Source organism: Schistocerca nitens, chromosome 5 (assembly GCF_023898315.1).
Source record: "Schistocerca nitens isolate TAMUIC-IGC-003100 chromosome 5, iqSchNite1.1, whole genome shotgun sequence".
Taxonomy (NCBI): Eukaryota; Metazoa; Arthropoda; class Insecta; order Orthoptera; family Acrididae; genus Schistocerca; species Schistocerca nitens.
In genome coordinates this window covers 847489258-847507454 of record NC_064618.1, presented here as the reverse complement: position 1 = coordinate 847507454, position 18197 = coordinate 847489258, and the positions used below count along the sequence as shown (strand labels likewise).

The window sequence follows — 18197 nt, the reverse complement described above, 5'->3', positions numbered from 1 at the left end:
TACTAATAATGTTTGGAAGTAGAATAAAAGCTTCTATACAGTGAAAGTTAGCTTATGGTATGATGTGCCTGCCTTCATTCTCATGAAAACTACTGCTGATGGATACAACAACCTTTAATTGAAGATTTGTGTTCTGTGGAAAAGACGAGTTGGAAAATCGGAAACAATCAGAGTAGAGCTGTCATTAAGGCTGTGGTGTACCCGCTCTTAAAAGCCTGGTATCTTCCCACCCTATTATACTGTGGCCATAATTTGTGCAACCAATCTTCCTCACGGTCTGTTGAGAGCCCTTAAACAATATCTTTCATTTGGTCCACAGCAGGAAAATTCACAAGACTACAGGTAACATCTCATTTAATTTTCGACTCTGTAGCTGAAAACCTAAAACTAAATTTGCTGTCAAATATATGGCGGAAGATTTAATAGGAACTTGTGCTACACTCAGTACAAGAGGATTATGTTTATATTTAGGGCCAGGAAATGTTTAACCCAAGCAAACAAGTATGAAAAAGTCCTAACCCACAGTGATTGTAATTTGTTGGTCTGACAAGGAAACGACCCCAGACACAGCAATATGATGTAGTTTGAGAAAACTACCACCTAAAGTGTTCATAAAATGCATTCAACACAAAATTGATGGGATTGATGCATAATTTAAAACTGAGTATATATGGGCCAGAAAAACACATTTCTGAGAAATAAAGAAAAGAACTATCACAGCTGCTGTGGCATATGTATAAGGTAACTACTTTTCAACGAAAGTGGTGCTGGTGGAATGATCAAAGCATGTGGCTGTCAAACAGGATTCCTATATTTGATACCTACATGTATTCTACAGTTTTTCTGTTTCATATGAACTTTTCTCTGCATTGAACAATGGAAACTCCAGGGTAGAATATCAACAATATAAGGAAAAGGATAGTTTGCTACTCACCATTAAGATGACATATTTCTGTCTGCACTGTCAGAGATGGTGTCATATGTGTGTGAGGTGTTCTTGCTTGTGTGAATGAATGTGTGTGTGTTTCCTTTTCTGAAGAAGTCTTTGGCCAAAAGCTTAATGTGTAACAGTCTTTTTATTGTGCCTAACTGCAACTCAATGTGTCATCTTTATGGTGAATAGCAATCTATTTGTTTCCTTATATTGTTTCTTCGTATTAAAATTGGTTAGAATAGAATAGAAATTTATTGTCTCATAAAATATAGTTTCAAGTTATTGACTTAATGTACAGGAGATTTGTCAAAACATAAAACTTGGTTTACAGTTTTTCTTAAAATATCATTAATGTAATATAGGGTGATTGTTTTTAAAAAAATAACAAACTTTAATCCTAAGTAGTTGTTCTCTCTTTCTCAAATATTCAGATTGTGCTTCACGTGCCTGTGGGGATTGAGATATTACGTACGGTAATATCGAACCCAACATTAAGTATTCACTCGTTTATAATGAATTAACTTTATTTTGATCATGTCAGTACAAACACATACACTTGAATACAGAGTTCGGAACACACTGAGATCAGCAGTTTTCAAAGAAGTTTGTTCTCACAGATGAGGCAGTCGACTCTTGCAGTCGATAGCCGCCACAGAGCCCCCGCCGGTAGTGCGGAGAACGTAAGGGATGATGAGAGGCGTGTGTGCACCCGGCCGGCTGATGGCGCAGGTGCGCATGACCGATCACGTTGTGACAGGCGCTATAGTGCGAGGTGTGATCGGACCGTTTCTCAACGTCTTGGTAGGTGGCAACGGAGGGAAGGAGGCGCGGAAGGCGCCCACAGGTTGACCGTGCCATGCTGCTAATGGCATGGTGGAAGCAGAAGGCGGCGGCATGTCAGTGGGGAGAACATCGTCGTGCCAAGGCCGTGCGGCGCAGCGGGGATTTGATCCGATCAAAGGTGCGGAGTTCGTTGAAGATGCAATGCGATGTATTGCCAAAGTATTGGCTGGTGAGCGCCACGGCCAGTGCAACGTGTCCGGTAACAGTTTGTTATTGGCCGTATGAAATAAAGGAGCAAGCATGCTGTGGCTTAACAGGTTGCGTGACAGATGCCAGATGAGCAACACTCGCGGTAATGATGGAGTTATAGAGGTACTAGATGATGCAGCAGGGGAGAAAACAGCAAGCTGCACACGACTGACCTTGGCAGCGGATGACTTCGATGTAGATGGAAGCATCACGGCAGAGTCCGTGGACAGTGAGTGCGTTACAGTGGTAGATGGCAGGATGTTCCAAGCTGAGTTGATGGTGTCAGTGTTTTGATGTGCGAAACAGCCGTGATCGAAGGTTGGGGGGGCGTGGCCATGAGCCCTGTGCATGAGGCATGGCGACGGCGAGAGGTGGTGGAAGGCGAACGTGGTCAGCGAAACCGTGGTCAGAGTAGGAAGGCGATGAGACGTAATGTGAACATGAAGAAGTCGAATTGGCGGATGAACTACTGGTCCGTGGTGGAGAGGTGACACAGTTCGATGGAACTGGAGCTGCGTGTGTGCTGTCGCTGTCAGCGCTGCGGTCGAGTCGTAAGGCTGCAAGCTGCTCGCGCGAAACTGCTGCACGGTCGTGTGTCGGAGCGGAAAGATGCTCACTCGTTGAAGCAGAAACAGCAGATGTGTTGGTCGTACATTGCAGAGGTAGTGAAGAGGGCGGCAAAGCAAGTGGCACTGGAATGTGGCTGGTTATGCCGTGGTACAGAAACGAAGTGTCTGGAACTACCAAGGAAAGGTGGCAGTGGCATAAATAAGTTGCTTGTATCACATCAGTAACGTATAATTTCCACTTGAGGCGGCGTGATGATGACAGTTGTGACATCTGGGACACGGATACATGTAGCGTGATCGTCAGGGTATTACTTGTAGCTGGTAGTAACGGCAAAGGATCATCAGCAGTCGGAAGCGGAACAATGACAGGAGCATCTCGTTGCATGTCGTGCTCGGTCAGTGTTGGCAGTAGCATGTGTAACTGATCTTGTACCAACAAGTTGCATGTCACAATTTGTTCACGTAGCTGTTGCAGTCATTCAGGCAAAAATGTATGTTGTGAAGCAGTCTGCTATGTATCACTGAGTAAGATGGGGTCGAAATCAAAATCTGTCTCTATCAAAGGGTAACCTGGTGTACAAGACAAGGACGGTGGCACAGTATTGACATAACAGTTCGAGTGGAAGAGATCGTGTGTGCAGTTGCGAATGTGAAACTCAGTACTCGGTGACAGCGGAGTGAGAACACATTCACTGCTGCATGGAGCATCGATACGGCTGAAATCGTGTTCTGGGGTGAGTGAACAAGTTGCGGGTGCGACCGAGTAGTGAATGGCCAGGCAGTAAGCACGTATAGTGTCGGCGAGTTGTTGACAACATGCGGGTGTAGTAGCCATGGTGGGATCGTATGTCGCGCAGCTGTTTGTTTTGACTGGGTCGAGGTCAGTGAGCCAGCAGGCGGCGGCCGTGACATTGCTGTCGGTAGCGGTCGGGCAGAGTCTGTGCGGCTCGGGTGCTGCGTAGAGGGAGGTGTGGCACGTCCAGTGTTGCACTGAGAAACAGCCGTCATTGTCGTTGGTGTAATTGGTGCATTGTCATTGGTGTAACTGGTGCAGTGTCATTGATCGGTAGGATGTCCTTGATGAAATTGTTCCTGTGATGTTGGTTGAACTGTTGAACTAAAGCGGCTTTCGCTCTGGTGTACTTGTCACTCAAATTGTCACAGATGATGTCCGTAATTATATAATGGTAGTCCTTTAGGTGCCTGAAGAGTACGAGGTATTTTTCACTTTCGTTGGTGATGCCATAAGAGGAGAATATATACTCGAAGCCCATGAACCACATTGGAAGTTGGTCCGAGAGAAATGTCGGTAGTCGAATGCCACAAATGAGGGACAAGCACGGAGAAGCAGCAGAAAAGTTGGCGTGAACATTCGAACTCTGGAAGACAGGCTGTGCGGAAACTGGATTGAACGAATTTGCACGCGGGGCGGAAGATGCGGTAGCCGTGACGGGCATTTGTGAATTCGACCAGGCATGTGATTTAGCCATAGTTCGGAGTTTGTGCGAACTGGGGTTTGCAACATAGTCCCAGTTTGTTGCAGTCCATTGTTTGGCATGATTTTCCGATGTCAAAGCACTGCACAAAGTTAATTCATTACACAAAAGCAAGTCAAAATTGTCCAAATTAATCGGCAAAGGAGCACTGCACTATCCGGAAGTGAAATTACCAACGCGTTGAGCGGGTTTCGACAGACGACGTGTGCGCCTCGGTCGCATTGTCGATGTGTGAGAAGGTGATGAAAGTTACCAAAAAGCACGATGCACACAAGAGTTGGGAATTTACACACTAATTGCACTTCCTGTACACTGCATCCAGATGCGGCGCGATGCAAAATCGATAGACGTAGAAATCTGACAAAGGGTTGCTGCATTGTTTGTCCATGGCGATGTTCCAGCACACATTTCTGGTGTCGTCAGCGGCGTTCGTGAGCGTCGGGGTCACCAGTGTGGGGATCGAGATATTACATATGGAAATATCGAACCCAACATTAAGTATTCGCTCGTTTATAATGAATTGACTTTATTTTGATAATGTCAGTACCAACACATCCGCTCGAATACAGAGTTCGGAACACGCTGAGATCAACAATTTTTAAAGAAGTTCGTTCTCAAAGATGAGGCGGTCGACTCTTGCAGTCGATAACCCCCACAAGCCCCTCAGTTGAATAGTAACATTTCTGCAACTGTTTGTAGTATTTTTCCAGTGATTCTAAAATAATATAGAGAAATTCTTTTCCAAACGATGGGTAGGCAACATAAAATTATTTTGATTCCCGGTGTTGGAATCATGTTTAAAAATTGGTTTACTATAAATAACTCAGTTTCACTGTGTGTGTGTGTTTTTGTGTGTGTGTGTGGGGGGGGGGGGGAGGAAGAGATCACTTTGTATATGTACAGTGAGGGAACACTAAATATACTTAGATTTTTTAGAAACTGGTGATATCATTTTCTTCACTTAACATTCTGCTTACTTCTGGTCAAGGCATGTGGTTGGATTCGCCCTAAAATATAATTCTGAAACTTATTACTGATTTGAAGTAGCTGTGATATACTGCTTTCCTTATGTTCATGCCAGTAGCATTGTGTAATATCATCAAAGCAAGTCCTAAGCTATTTAATTTATTTCTGAGTTACTGTGTATGCCCTATGATAAATTTTTATCCCGTTGCATTCCTAAGAATTTCACACAGTTAACTTCCTGCAAATACTAGTTTTTGTGGTCTATTCAAATGTAATTTAACTTTGCTTGGAGCTGCATTAACTGAGTTTTTTTTTTTTCCTTGTCTTTTTTTTTCTTTTTTTTTTTTTAACCAATTATGATTGAACCAGTTACCCAATTTTTCTAAGGTATTGATGACAGTTTGAGGAATTTGGTCAGTACTGTTAGTTTCAATGATTACAGATGTATCATCTGCAAATAAAACTGAGTGACCATCAACATGAAGCAATAGACAATGTTGTTAAGTGGGAACAGAATGGGACCTAAGAGTTTACCTTGGAGTTCTTCATATCAAATGGTTTTCAATTCTGATGCATAATTTCCTCTCTCTGATGTTATAGTCACTCTTTGTCTTCATTTGGTTGGATAGGGCTCCTAATTCCATAGTTTTGCAGTTTAAAATCTAGCAAGTAGTGGTTCACACTTCCAAAGCCCTTTGATAGGTCACAAAAATTCCTTTTGCATGCAAGGAGTTGTCTAGAGAGGAGTTAATTTTATCTGCAAGTTGGTTGATAGCAAGTATGAAACACATACTGACTTTTTGAAATTATATTAAGTTTTTGTATGATGTTTTGAATCTGTATTGTGATGAACTTTTCAAATATTTTTGATATTGATGGAAGAAGAGAGGTTTATGATACTTTCCCATAAGTTATTTAGTGCCTTTTTTGAATAGTGGTTTAATTGTTGTGTCCTTCGGAGTATCTGGAAAACGACGTTCTTCAAAGGACTGATTAACTGCTGTGGATAGTGGCTGCACAATTACTTCTGAGATTGCTTTTAACACTTTTGTTGGTATTCCATACTACCCTGCTGATGTTTAACTCTTTAGTGGTAGTATCACATTTTCTGTATAGTTGTGGTGAATGTACTGAAGAATTCTCCTTCAAACTGCCTAGTGCCAAAGAAGTTTACCTTCTCTGTGTGATTTTCTACGTTAATGTTAAATTTTGATTACATTCAGTAAACAGTTCTGAAATACGAGTAGGACTTACAACAATTTTGCTCCCATCATGATTTTGGAAATATCTTAGCCTCTAGCTGTAGCTTTGACCATTGACCATACTGTCATTTTGATTTGTTTTCATTATCCAAAATAAATGTGTTATTTGCGAGTTCTTTTGCTGCCTTTACAACTTTCTTAACAATATTTTTGTAATATAGGTGATATAATCAGGACTTTTGTTGTGCATTAGTTCCCTGTGTAGCTGTTTTTTCTGCACTAGAAGTTTATATTGCTTGTGTAACCAATTTTTCTTTATTTCTTAATTTTTGTGGTATACGCACCGAGGTGACAAAAGCCATAGGATAGCGATATGCACATGTACACAACATATAAAAGGGCAGTGCTTTTGTGGAGCTGTCATTTGTACTCAGGTGTCCTACACGATTATGGCCGCATGACGGCAATTAACAGACTTTGGATCTGGAACGGTTGTCGGAACTTGATGCGTGGCACATTCCCTTTTGGAAATCATTTGGGAATTCAGTATTCTAAGGTCCACAGTGTTAAGAGCATGCTGAGAATACCAAATTTCAGGCATTATCTCTCACCACAGACAACACGTTGGCTGACGGCCTTTATTTAACAACTGAGAGCAGTGGTGCGTGCATAGAGTCGTCAGTGCTAACGTACGGGCAACGAGGCACGAAATAACAACAGAAATCGATGTGGGACTTACGAAAACTGTATCTGTTAGGACAGTGCAGCAGAACTTGGCGTTAGTGGTCTACGGCAGCAGACGATGACGTGAGTGCCTTTGCCGACAGCACGACATCACCTGCAGAAAGTGGCACGGGTTTGAGACCGTGTCGGTTTTACTATGGATGACTGGAAAACTGGTCTGTTCACATGAGTCCTGATTTCAGTTGGTAAGAGCTAATGTTAGGGTTTGAGTGTAGTGCAGACCCCATAAAGCCACGGATCCAGGTTGTCAACAAGGCACTGTGCAAGCTGATGGTGTCTTCATAATGGTGTGTGCTGTGTTATACAGGGAATGCACTGTTTTCTCTTGTATAACCGAATCAGTCATTGACAGGAAATGGTTATATTTGGCTACTTGAAGACCATATGCAGCCATTCATGGATTTCCTGTTCCTGAACAAGAATGGAAACTTTATGCAAACAATCCTACTGGAGAATTGACAGTATGCCATATCATTGGGACAGAATTGTGTGCAGTTGGTTTGAAGAACATTCTGGACAGTGTGAGCAAATGATGTGGCCACCAAATTGCCTGACATCCCATCAAACATCTATGGGACATAACAGAGATGTCAGTTTGTGCACAAAACCCTGCACCAGCACATTTATGGATGGCTACAGAGGCAGCGTGGCTCAGTATGGCTGCAGGGGGCTTCCAATGACTTGCTCAGTGTATCCCATGTCGAGCTGCCACACTACACTAGGCAAAAGGAGGTCTGACACAACATTAGGAGGTATCCCATGACTCTTGCTATCTCAGTGTAGTAAGAGGGAAAGTTTCGTTAATAGTGTGCAGAAAGTTTTCCAAGAATATAAAAAAACTTTTCAGAATTTTGAATACTATGTTCTGTAGTCCAATCTACTTAATTTAATCTGTGATGGAATAAATTCATATTTTATATGCTGAACTGCCATTTGGTGAAGTTTCTTTGGAGCAATGTTCTGTGTGTGTGTGTGTGTGTGTGTGACTCCATATAATACAGCGCACAATGGGCAGAAAGTTCTGAGTCGGAAAATCTTATTTGCCTCATGGTTAGTTAAAATATTATCTATACATGTTGCTGACTATTTGTTTACTCAAGTAAAATCAGTGGAAGTAGCATTTAAACCTTTTTTACTCATGTCAGTGAGTTTTGTTGAGCTGTTTGGCTTCACTAGCTAAATCAACAACTCCTTCTATTCCATAGAAAAATTTATATTACACACTGCCAGAAAGGTAGTTCACCTGGAAAGATGACATTGAATTTGATCTAATGACAGCATATGCCACAGGGATAGTAGATGTACCGTTAATGGTTCCAACATCATCCACCAATAGCGTAGTGGCCTAGCCACAAGAGCACTGTCTGTGTCTACCCTTTAATAGGTAATATTCACAGCCAGAAGGCTAAGTGTGGTGCAGACATGGGAAGCAAACAAGCAACTGTGCCATGGAGATGCACTCATGCTTCCTACAGCCAACTGAGTGAGTTTGAAAGGGGTCAAATTGTGGCCAGATGAGTGGCAGGATGGTCGTTTTTGAGAATTGCTACACGTGTTGGATGTGGTGCGTCACTTGTGCAATGATGCTGAAATCAGTGGTCACATGAACATTCTCAACTTCTAGATGAGTCCTGGCTGACCTTGCAGCACAGACACCTGCCAGGATCGTCTTTCTGTAAGGGCACCAGTAGCAGATCGTACAGCTTCCAGAGCACAGATAAGAGGACTTGTGAGCCCAGATGTGTCAACACAAACTGTTGAAAACCGATTATTGGCAGTGGGACTACAGGTACATGTGCCTCTAGCCCATCTTCCACTCACGCCACAGCATTGGCAGGCACAACTCAGCTGTTGCTGTCAGAGGATCTTGGAACATGAAAGGAACACCATGGTCTTCAGCGATAAAAGCAGATTGTACCTGCACGCAAGTGATGGTCATTTGCATGTATGACGTAGACCTGGTGAGCACTGTCTTGTAGAGTACATTCGTAAAACACACACTGGCCCTACACTTTATAGTCTGTTGTGTGATAAGCTACAACTCTGATTCACCTTTTTTATTTCTGGACAGGCACTAACCAATGCTCAGTATGTGCAGGATGTTGTTAGACTCATTCTTTTGCTGTTCTTAAAACAGGAATGTGATGTGTTGTTCCAATGTGATAATGCTCATACACACATACCCCTTGAAACTCAACATGCTCTGCAAGACATGAAGCAACTTCCCTGGCCAGCATGATCTCCAAACATGTCTCCAATGGAGTATGTGTTGGATATGATGGGACAAAAAGTGACTCGTGAAACTCGTCAATCGTTGATTCTTATAGAACTGTGTTTATACATTGAGCAGACATGGCATAACATATCTCAAGGTGGTATTTGTCATCTATAAGATCGACTGGATACCCGAGTCAGGGCTTGCATTGCCATCCGTGGAGGCTACGCCACACTTAAATATGGCTGTTTTAGCGTGGGTCGATACTTGGTACCTCAGAACCGCTTATCCTATTTGTCTATAAATGTGATCATTTCTTATACTCCATATGCATTGTTGCAACAGTAAATCTTCCGTGAAGTGGAAACCTCTAAAACAGTGTACTAATTTTTTTTATGGTGGTATAGTATATGTAAAAAGTGATGGGTAGAAATTACTGACTCAGATCTGTATATTAAAAAAGGTCCTTAGAAATGTTCAGCACGTGACCATATTTACAAATTAATTTGCAATGTGAATATAAAATGAGTGTCATTATTTCTGCATGTGGATTTCTAATCACAGATAACATTACAATATTTTATCCTAACTCTATGCAGCTGGTTTCAAATATACATTCTTCATTAAGAGAATTAAAATCGTATCTCCCTTTATATTTCATTGACCTTTCCACAAGTGTTCAGGGTTGTCCTTGTATTACATTACTCCTACAAAAACTGCTGGAAACGTATTAATTTGCAAGGTTATTTAAGGTTTTATATTGTTCTTTATAAGCCAATGTTCACTCATGCAAATAACTTCGGAATTTGCTCTTTCTGACTAAATGACTTGCAAACCCTTAAGTTTTAGTGAGAGTAGGGGGGTTAATGAAGTAAATTTGTCAGTAGAGAATCATAAAAAGATAGGTAAATAAATTTCTCTGTCAACTTGGACTGTTGTTGTTATCGTGGTCTTCAGTCTGAAGACTGGTCTATGCAGCTCTCCACACTACTCTACTCTGTGCAGGCCTCATCATCTCCACGTAATCACTGCAACCTACATCCTTTTCTACCTGTTTACTCTATTCATTTCTTGGTCTCCCTCTACAGTTTTAACCCTCTGTCCTAACCCAGTGATCCCATTTTCAGCTCAAGGTATGCCACAAATTTCTTCTCTCCCCAATTCTATTAAGTACCTCCTCACTCGTTTACAGCATTCTTCTGTAGTGCAACATTTCAAAAGCTGCTCTTCTCTTCTTGTCTGAACTGTTTATCATCACTGTCTCACTTCCATACAAGGAAACTCTCCAGGGACATTCTTTCAGCAAGACTTACTAAACTTAAATCTGTATTCAACGTTAACAAATTTCTGTTCTTCAGAAACACTTTTCTTGCCATTGCCATTCTACATTTTATATCCTTTCTGCTTCAGCCATCATCAATTATTTTACTGCCCAATACAAAAATTGATCTACTACTTTCAGTGTCTCATTTCCTAATCCAATTCCCTCAGCTTGGTTGAATTTGATTACATTGCAATACCCGTGTTTTGCATTTCTTGATGTTTATCTTATATCCTCTTTTCAAGACACTGTCCATTCTGCTCAACTGCTCTTCGAAGTCCTTTGCTGTCTCTGACAGAATTGCAATGTCATCAGCAAACCTCAAAGATTTTATTTCTGCTCCTAGAATTTTAATTCCTTCTCAAAAAATTTTCTTTGGTTTCCTTTACTGCTTGCTCAATATACAAACTGAATAACAATGGAGATAGACTACAAAGTTATCTCACTCCCTCCTCAACCGCAGCTTCCCTTTCATTCCCCTTGACTCATAATTGCCGTCTGATTCTTCTGAATTTCAGAGAGTGTTTTCCAGTCAGCATTGTCAAAAGCTTTCTTGAAATCTACATAACCTATAAATTTACCTTCTAAGATAAGTGGTATGGTCAGTATCATTTCATGCATTCCTACATTTCTCCAGAAGCCAAACTGATATTCCCTGAGGGTAGCTTGTACCAGTTTTTCAATTCTTCTGTAAATAATTCATGTTGGTATTTCGCAACTGCGACTTATTAAACTGATAATTTGAGAATTTTCACATCTGTCAGCACCTTCTGTCTTTGGAACTGGCATTATTTATCAGTAATTCTGACAGAATGTTATCTCCACTAGGGGTCTTCTTTTGACTTAGGTCTCTCAATGCTCTCTCAGATTCTTCTCAGATTGTCATATCTCCCATCTCATCTTCATCTGTGTTCTCTTCTTTTTTGATAATATTGCATTCAAGGACATTTCCTTTGTACATCCCTTCCATATACTGCTTCTATCTTTCAGCTTTCCCTTCTTTGCTTAGGGCTGGTTTTCCATATGAGGATATACATACAACCACTTTTCTTTTCTCCAAATGTCTCCTTAATTATCCTATAGGCAGTATCTTTCTTTCCCCTAGTTATATATGCTTCTGTATCCTTACATTTGTCCTTTGACCATTCCTGCACAGCTATCTGCATTTCCTGCCAATCTCATTGTTTACATTTTTGTATTCACTCTCATCTGTTTCATTTGCTGCATTTTTATATTTTCCCATGCCATCAGTTAAATCCAGTATCTCATACAGTATTCAAGAATTTCTACTAGGCCTTGTCTTTTTATCTATTTGATCCTCTGCTGTCTTTAGTATTTCATCCCTCAGAGCTACCCATTTGACTTCTCCCGTATTCCTAGCCTCTGTTTCAGTCACTCATTGCCTAATTCTCCCTCTGAAACTCTCAATAACCACTGATTCTTTCAACTCATTCAGGTCTCATTTCCTTAATTTCCTACCTTTTTACAAGTTTTCAGTTTTAATCTACTATTCATAACCAATAAGTTGTGGTCAGAGTCCTCATCTACCCCTGGAAATACCTTGCAGCTTAAAATCTGGTTCCAAAATCTCTGTCTTAACATAACTTAATTGATCAAAACCATCCATTGTCCCCAGATCTCTTACACATATGTGACCTTCTTTCATGGTTCTTTATACCAACCATCATTGATCAACATCTCCAACCAACTGCCTATAATCTAGCCTCCCATGTTAAGGATAACTTCACCGACTCTCCGCCATCACCACCCCTTTCCCTCCTAGATCGCTACTCATCACTGTTGACACCACCTCCTCGTACACCAACACCCCTTATGCCCATGATCTTACTGCTATTGAACACTACCTTTCCCAACATCCTTCAGGTTCCAAAACCTACCACCTCATTCCTCATATACCTCATTAATATGTCATAACTCACAACTACTTCTCCTATGAAGAGAAGGCAACAGACAATTCCATAGCACAGCCATGGGCACCTGCATTGCACTCTCCTATGCCATCCTGCTTATGGGCCATCCATCCTGTCTGCTTCACATGGCCCTCCTCAGCCCAGCATGCCACCTTGCTGGGCATTGACCTCCTCCTTTCTGGCACATTAAACCCACCAACCATGAACAATACATACATTTCGACAGCTGTCATCCCTTGAAGATTAAAAAATCCCTTCTATGCAGTCTGAATACCCAGGGACGGTGTCTCTGCTGTGAGAAGAACTCTGTTTCCTGTATGTTGTGCATCTCACCAAGGCCTTCACAGACTAGCATTAACCTCCAGACTTAGTCTGCAAACAAATCTCCTATACCATTTCCCCTCACAATCCCAATCCTCCCACAACCTTCAAGGGCTAGACATGAAGGAGTGCCACCTTCATCAACACCACCATGGGCTGGAACTACTGAACCACATTCTTTGCCAGGGCTTTGATTACCTATCATTATGCCCTGAAATAAGAGACATCCTACCTGAGATCCTTCCCATCCCTCCTAAAGTGGTGTTCCATCTCCCACCCAACTTCCACAACATCCTAGTCCATCCTCATGCCACTCCCAATCCTAACCCCTTGCCACAAGGACCATTTTCGTTTGGAAGACCCAGGTGCAAAACCTGCCCAATCCGCTCACCCAGCACTTCCTATTCCAGTTCTGTCACAGTCTTATCATACCCCATCAAAGACTGGACCACCTGTGAAAGCAGCCATGTCATATACCAGCTCTGCTGCAATCATTGCACAGCTTTTTATGTTGGTATGACTACCAGCCAGCTGTCCACCGGGATGAATGGCCACCACCAAACTGGCCAAGAGTAAAGTAGACCACCCACAGCATGCAGCTGAATATAACATGCTTGATTTCAATGGCTGCTTCACTACGCAGGCCATATGGATCCTTTCCTTTACCATCAGCTTTTCTGCACTGGGCAGATGGGGCTAATCCTTACAACCCATTCTCTTCTCCTGAAATTATTCCAGCCTTAACGAACAGTAACATACCATTCCTACACCCTCCACCCAACAGTTTCCAGCCCATCTGTCCTATCACCTCTGACCTATTCTTATCTCCCACCCTCTTTTTGTGCCACTCTCTGTCAACAAACCTGATCGTCTTTCTGCACTCCTCCCCTGTTTTGCTCCTTTTTCCCCACCTCCCTATCTCACAGCCTCCTGATGCTGTGTCTGTTGGTAATTTAGTCCGTGCACACTCCGAGAGACAGCAGTCCTCTCTCTGCCACCTGTACACTGCTATCCCCTGCTGCCCCCCTCCCCTGTCCAGCTAGCTGCTTCCATTCCATGTGACAATTGCATTCTGGTCTGAGCTGCTGGAGTTGGTGTGCAATATGCTTATTTTTGTGGGAATGAATGATTTATTTTATTTATTTATTTATTTATTTAGCATCCAATAGATCACACATGTGATATAGGATTTGTCATTTGATTACACGTAACACATAACAACACATACACATAATAAATGGACAAACATATACAAACAGCAAAACAAATTACATACACATAGTACACATACACATAATAAATGGACAAACATATACAAACAGCAAAACAAATTACATACACATAGTACATAAGTAGTGTACAAGAACTTATTACACAAGAACAAAAGTACGTGCTCATGATAAACAATTATAGATCATGAACTATGCCTTATACACAAAACGTATTACGGATATTTAACAGATTTTTCATAAGTACCATAATTACAGAGTTGAAAACATAATTAAATTAGTTTGAATTTTTAAAAAATAAGTACAGGTTTCAATCCACAGTCTGAGACAGGTATTCATTTACACTGTAGTAGCATTTTTCCATCAAGTATTTTTTTACTTCACAGTTGAAATTATTTTTGCCTTTCAATTCTTTAATTTGAGAGGGAAGTGCATTTAAAAGCTTTATTCCTAAGTTGCTGACATGTTTCTGACTTCTAGTTTTTGCTACATAGGAAATGTGGAAGTCTTTACAATGCCTTGTATTGTGATCATGGTAGCTCGAGTTGGTTTGGAGATCGCACTTATTTTTACTGATCATTTCCAGGCATTTAAAAATATATATTGATGGTATTGTCAGTATCTTTAGTTGTCTGAATAAGGGTCTACAGTGAGTTTGTGGTGGGCTGTGTGTCATGATACGAATAGCTCTTTTTTGCATAATAAAAATGTAATTTAGTCTTGACCTGGTTTTTCCCCAAAAACTTATGCCATAGCTTGCAACTGATTGGAAATAACTAAAGTACACCGCTCTAATACATTCTTTGCTACATACCTTGGATATTATTCTTAAGGCAAAACATGCTGATGTGTATTTCTCTATCTTTTCCTGATGAAGGCTGAGGCTGAAAGCTAATGAGTAAATATCTTTTTAATTGTGCCTATCTGCAACTTAACGTTTCATCTTTATGGTAAGCAGCAATCTATCTTTTCCTTGCTTTGTTGACATAACATCCTGGAGTTTCCATTGTTTGATTAAGTCACTGTGTTCAATAACTAGTAAGTGCCTCAAAATGTTCTGGCACAGGAAGTTCTGAGACTGAGTAATTGAGCCATGTTGGACCAAATAAGACAATGCTTGAATAAATAAATCACCAGAGTGGTGTTAAATCAAAAGAACTGCACCAGGCTAGAGCCACAATATGAATTGGGTTCTGTGAAGTTGGGAAAATAATGGTGGAATGATCGTTGAAGAATTTTTGTTGAAGACTCTGTGTCCTAGAATGACTTAGGCAAATAATGAGGGAGGAAATTTTTGCCAATGTCACAAGTGCATCAGCCAGCCAAATGTTGGCCCCAGGGCTGTTGCAAGTCAGTAGTCCTTCAAAGACTATTTCTGTCAATATTTTCATCTGATTTTAAATATGGGGTTCATTCTAAAAATAAAGAATATTTGTTTCTGTAAACATTTTTATTCAAGATAATGAAAGAAAACTTTTTTATGACACGTGTTGATATCTTAGCTATTTTTTTATGCAGTCATCATTCAAATTCAAAGTTTTCTCATAATGTCTATATGCTTTCCTATGCCTTCTGCATATTTGGTTGCCACCAAGATGTTGAACCAATCACCTACTGTCCTCAGTCAGTTGATTGTCATTTCAATAGTGCTTTCCACTCAAAAGCTCTAACAGTTTGGAAAAAAGATGGTAATCATTTGAAAACAAGTTTGGTGGATATTTGATAACATACTGTGTAAACTGCCAAAGCAAATCCTTCATTAACACAACAGAATGTTGGCAAGCATTATTGTGAAGACGCGTAATGCCAGTAGACAACAATCCATGCTGTTTGTTTTGAGTAGCACAATGTTGAAGTGTGTGACATTAGGCTACTGCATTTATGGTCTCTTTTCTAGGCATAAGGTTGATGAGTGAGCTGCCCCATCAATCACTAAACACTCTGGCCTCTGACACACTGACATTTTTGTGGTGTTCTGTTTGTTTTTTCTTTTCCTTTTTTCGGGAGGGGGGATGTATCGTGAATGATGCCTCAAGTCACATCACCAGTAACAGTGTGGTTTTAAGACCCCTTACCCTTATTGTCATACCAAAAGACACTGCAACTCCCATTCATTGTTTTTTGTGTTCATCTGCCAAAAGATGAGGAACCCATCTGGCACACACTTTTCTATAGCCCAAATCACTCTAACAGCTTTTAAGAAATGACCGTGAAATTTTGGGAGAGCACAGGTTCAGTCCCTAAATAGTGAAATGTCCATCTTGTTGCATTTCTTCTTCAGGACTTCATCTTCGTTTCTCAATCACAACTGAAGGTTTGCCTGGTCATTCTTCGTTATGAATATTAAATTGTCTGGCATCAAACATGATGCACCAGTCTGTAACTGAAGCTTTGTTCATCAAATGTTTCATAAACTAATTTATGTGCCTGTAAATTTTAATAGGATGAACTTGCTTTGCACTCAGAAACTGTGTTACACTACAAACCTCACACTTGATGGATTGTCAATTTTGTCACACATTTTAAAATCATGCAGCTATTAGGAAGGTCTATGACACAGTGGTAGGGGTGGGGGAGAATTACAGGTTGTCACATCCAAACATCCTTTACTTTGAAAATGACCTTTCTAATCAAGGAAAATGAGATGCACACTGAAAATATTTCAGCAGCTGATAAAATGTAAAATCTGATGTACTGATATGACAGATACTTGTTTGTAGGTGGCTGTGTATTTAAAAATCAGACTTTTCTTCCATGAGGAATTTACTAGTACAAGTAAACAAAACTAATTTATCTGGTTGCAGTGTTGAAGAAGAATAAAATAAATTGTGGTAAACAAGAATCAGATTATCCATTCTGTGCAAAAGTGAAGGGATCTTAGAGATTCATGAACAAACACTATGTCTTGGTGACACTAAGTATACTAAGCTGCACTGGGTCAAGTATGAAATGTGTTACATAACTAGTTTACCAGTGCATAACCACAGAATGTTCATGAAAGAGCCTGTATGGCCAGAAGTCATGGATATAGAAGTTCTAAATGTGAGTTGATTGTCTTTGGTACAGTAGTTAAATGATAGGGAAGGAGAATGAGATGATGAACACAACAGAGTAGTATTATATATGGGTAGGTCATTTGCAGATTAGACATTAACCATAGTTGGCGGGAGGTGGGTCAGCAATTGAATGCTGTTTGTAGCATGATTTCACAATCGTGGAGAAGATTGCTGAGAGAGGAATTGCAGTAATGGCAAGGTTTACCAAGTGTCATGACCTAGCACCAGGATCATTACCTCACCTGATATCTACACGTATACTCTGAAAGCCATCATACGGTGTGTGAGTGAGTGTACACCTGGTGCCACTGTCTGATCCCTCATTCTCTGTTCCATTCACAAATAGTGCTTGGGAAGAACATCTCTCGATAACCTTCCAATTGAGCTTAAATTGCTTCAATTTTCTCTTCACAATCATTTTACGAGACATGTGGAGGAAGTAATACATTTCCCATTTCTGTATGCTCTCAGAATTTCAACAGTAACCCTCTCCATGATACGCTGTGCCTCTCTCATAGCGACTGCCACTGGAGGATGCTGAGTGTCTTCATAACACTTTCACACCAATCAAATAATCTGTGATGAAATGCACTGCTCATCATTGGATCTTCTCTATCTCTTCCATTAATCCAGCCTGTAAAGGTCCCAGAATGGTGAGCAATACTCGAGAATCATTTAAACAAGTGTTCTGTAAACCACTTCTTTTGTGGGTGTATTACATTCCCTCAGCATTCTTCTAACAAATCTCAGCCTGACATTTCCTTGAATACCCAAAGATGTCCAGCAAGCACAACAGATGTCCAGGTGCGAGAGTTTGATCCATCCCTAGATTATACGTGTTCCACAAGATCGTGTCTGCTTGGAGAGCTTGACTGTGTACTCAGCAGCATGCTAAATGCATTTCCCGCACAAAGAAGAAATGTGGTGCCTTACCCATCAATCATTGGGTAGTATCCTATGCAAAGATGAGTTGTTAAAGAATGATTCTCACATTCTGTTCATCTGTCCTTGAGGAAACATTTATTGGCACACATGTTTCTATCATGACACCTCATAGACAGTATCACTGTATGCCATATCCGTGCCTTGAAATATAATGACAGGCTTGTAATGTGTTCGGAAGAAGGTGGCATAGTGTTCTCATCTGAGATAGCACAATACTAAGAACATGTATCTCACTG

At 40.8% G+C, this 18197-nt stretch overlaps 1 protein-coding gene across 1 annotated transcript in view; it reads left to right on the top strand.

The window, feature by feature from the left end:
* The window catches only part of LOC126260755 (titin), a 530053-nt gene that overhangs the window by 369332 nt on the left and 142524 nt on the right, over positions 1-18197 (top strand). The gene's annotated exons all lie outside the window — the stretch shown is intronic.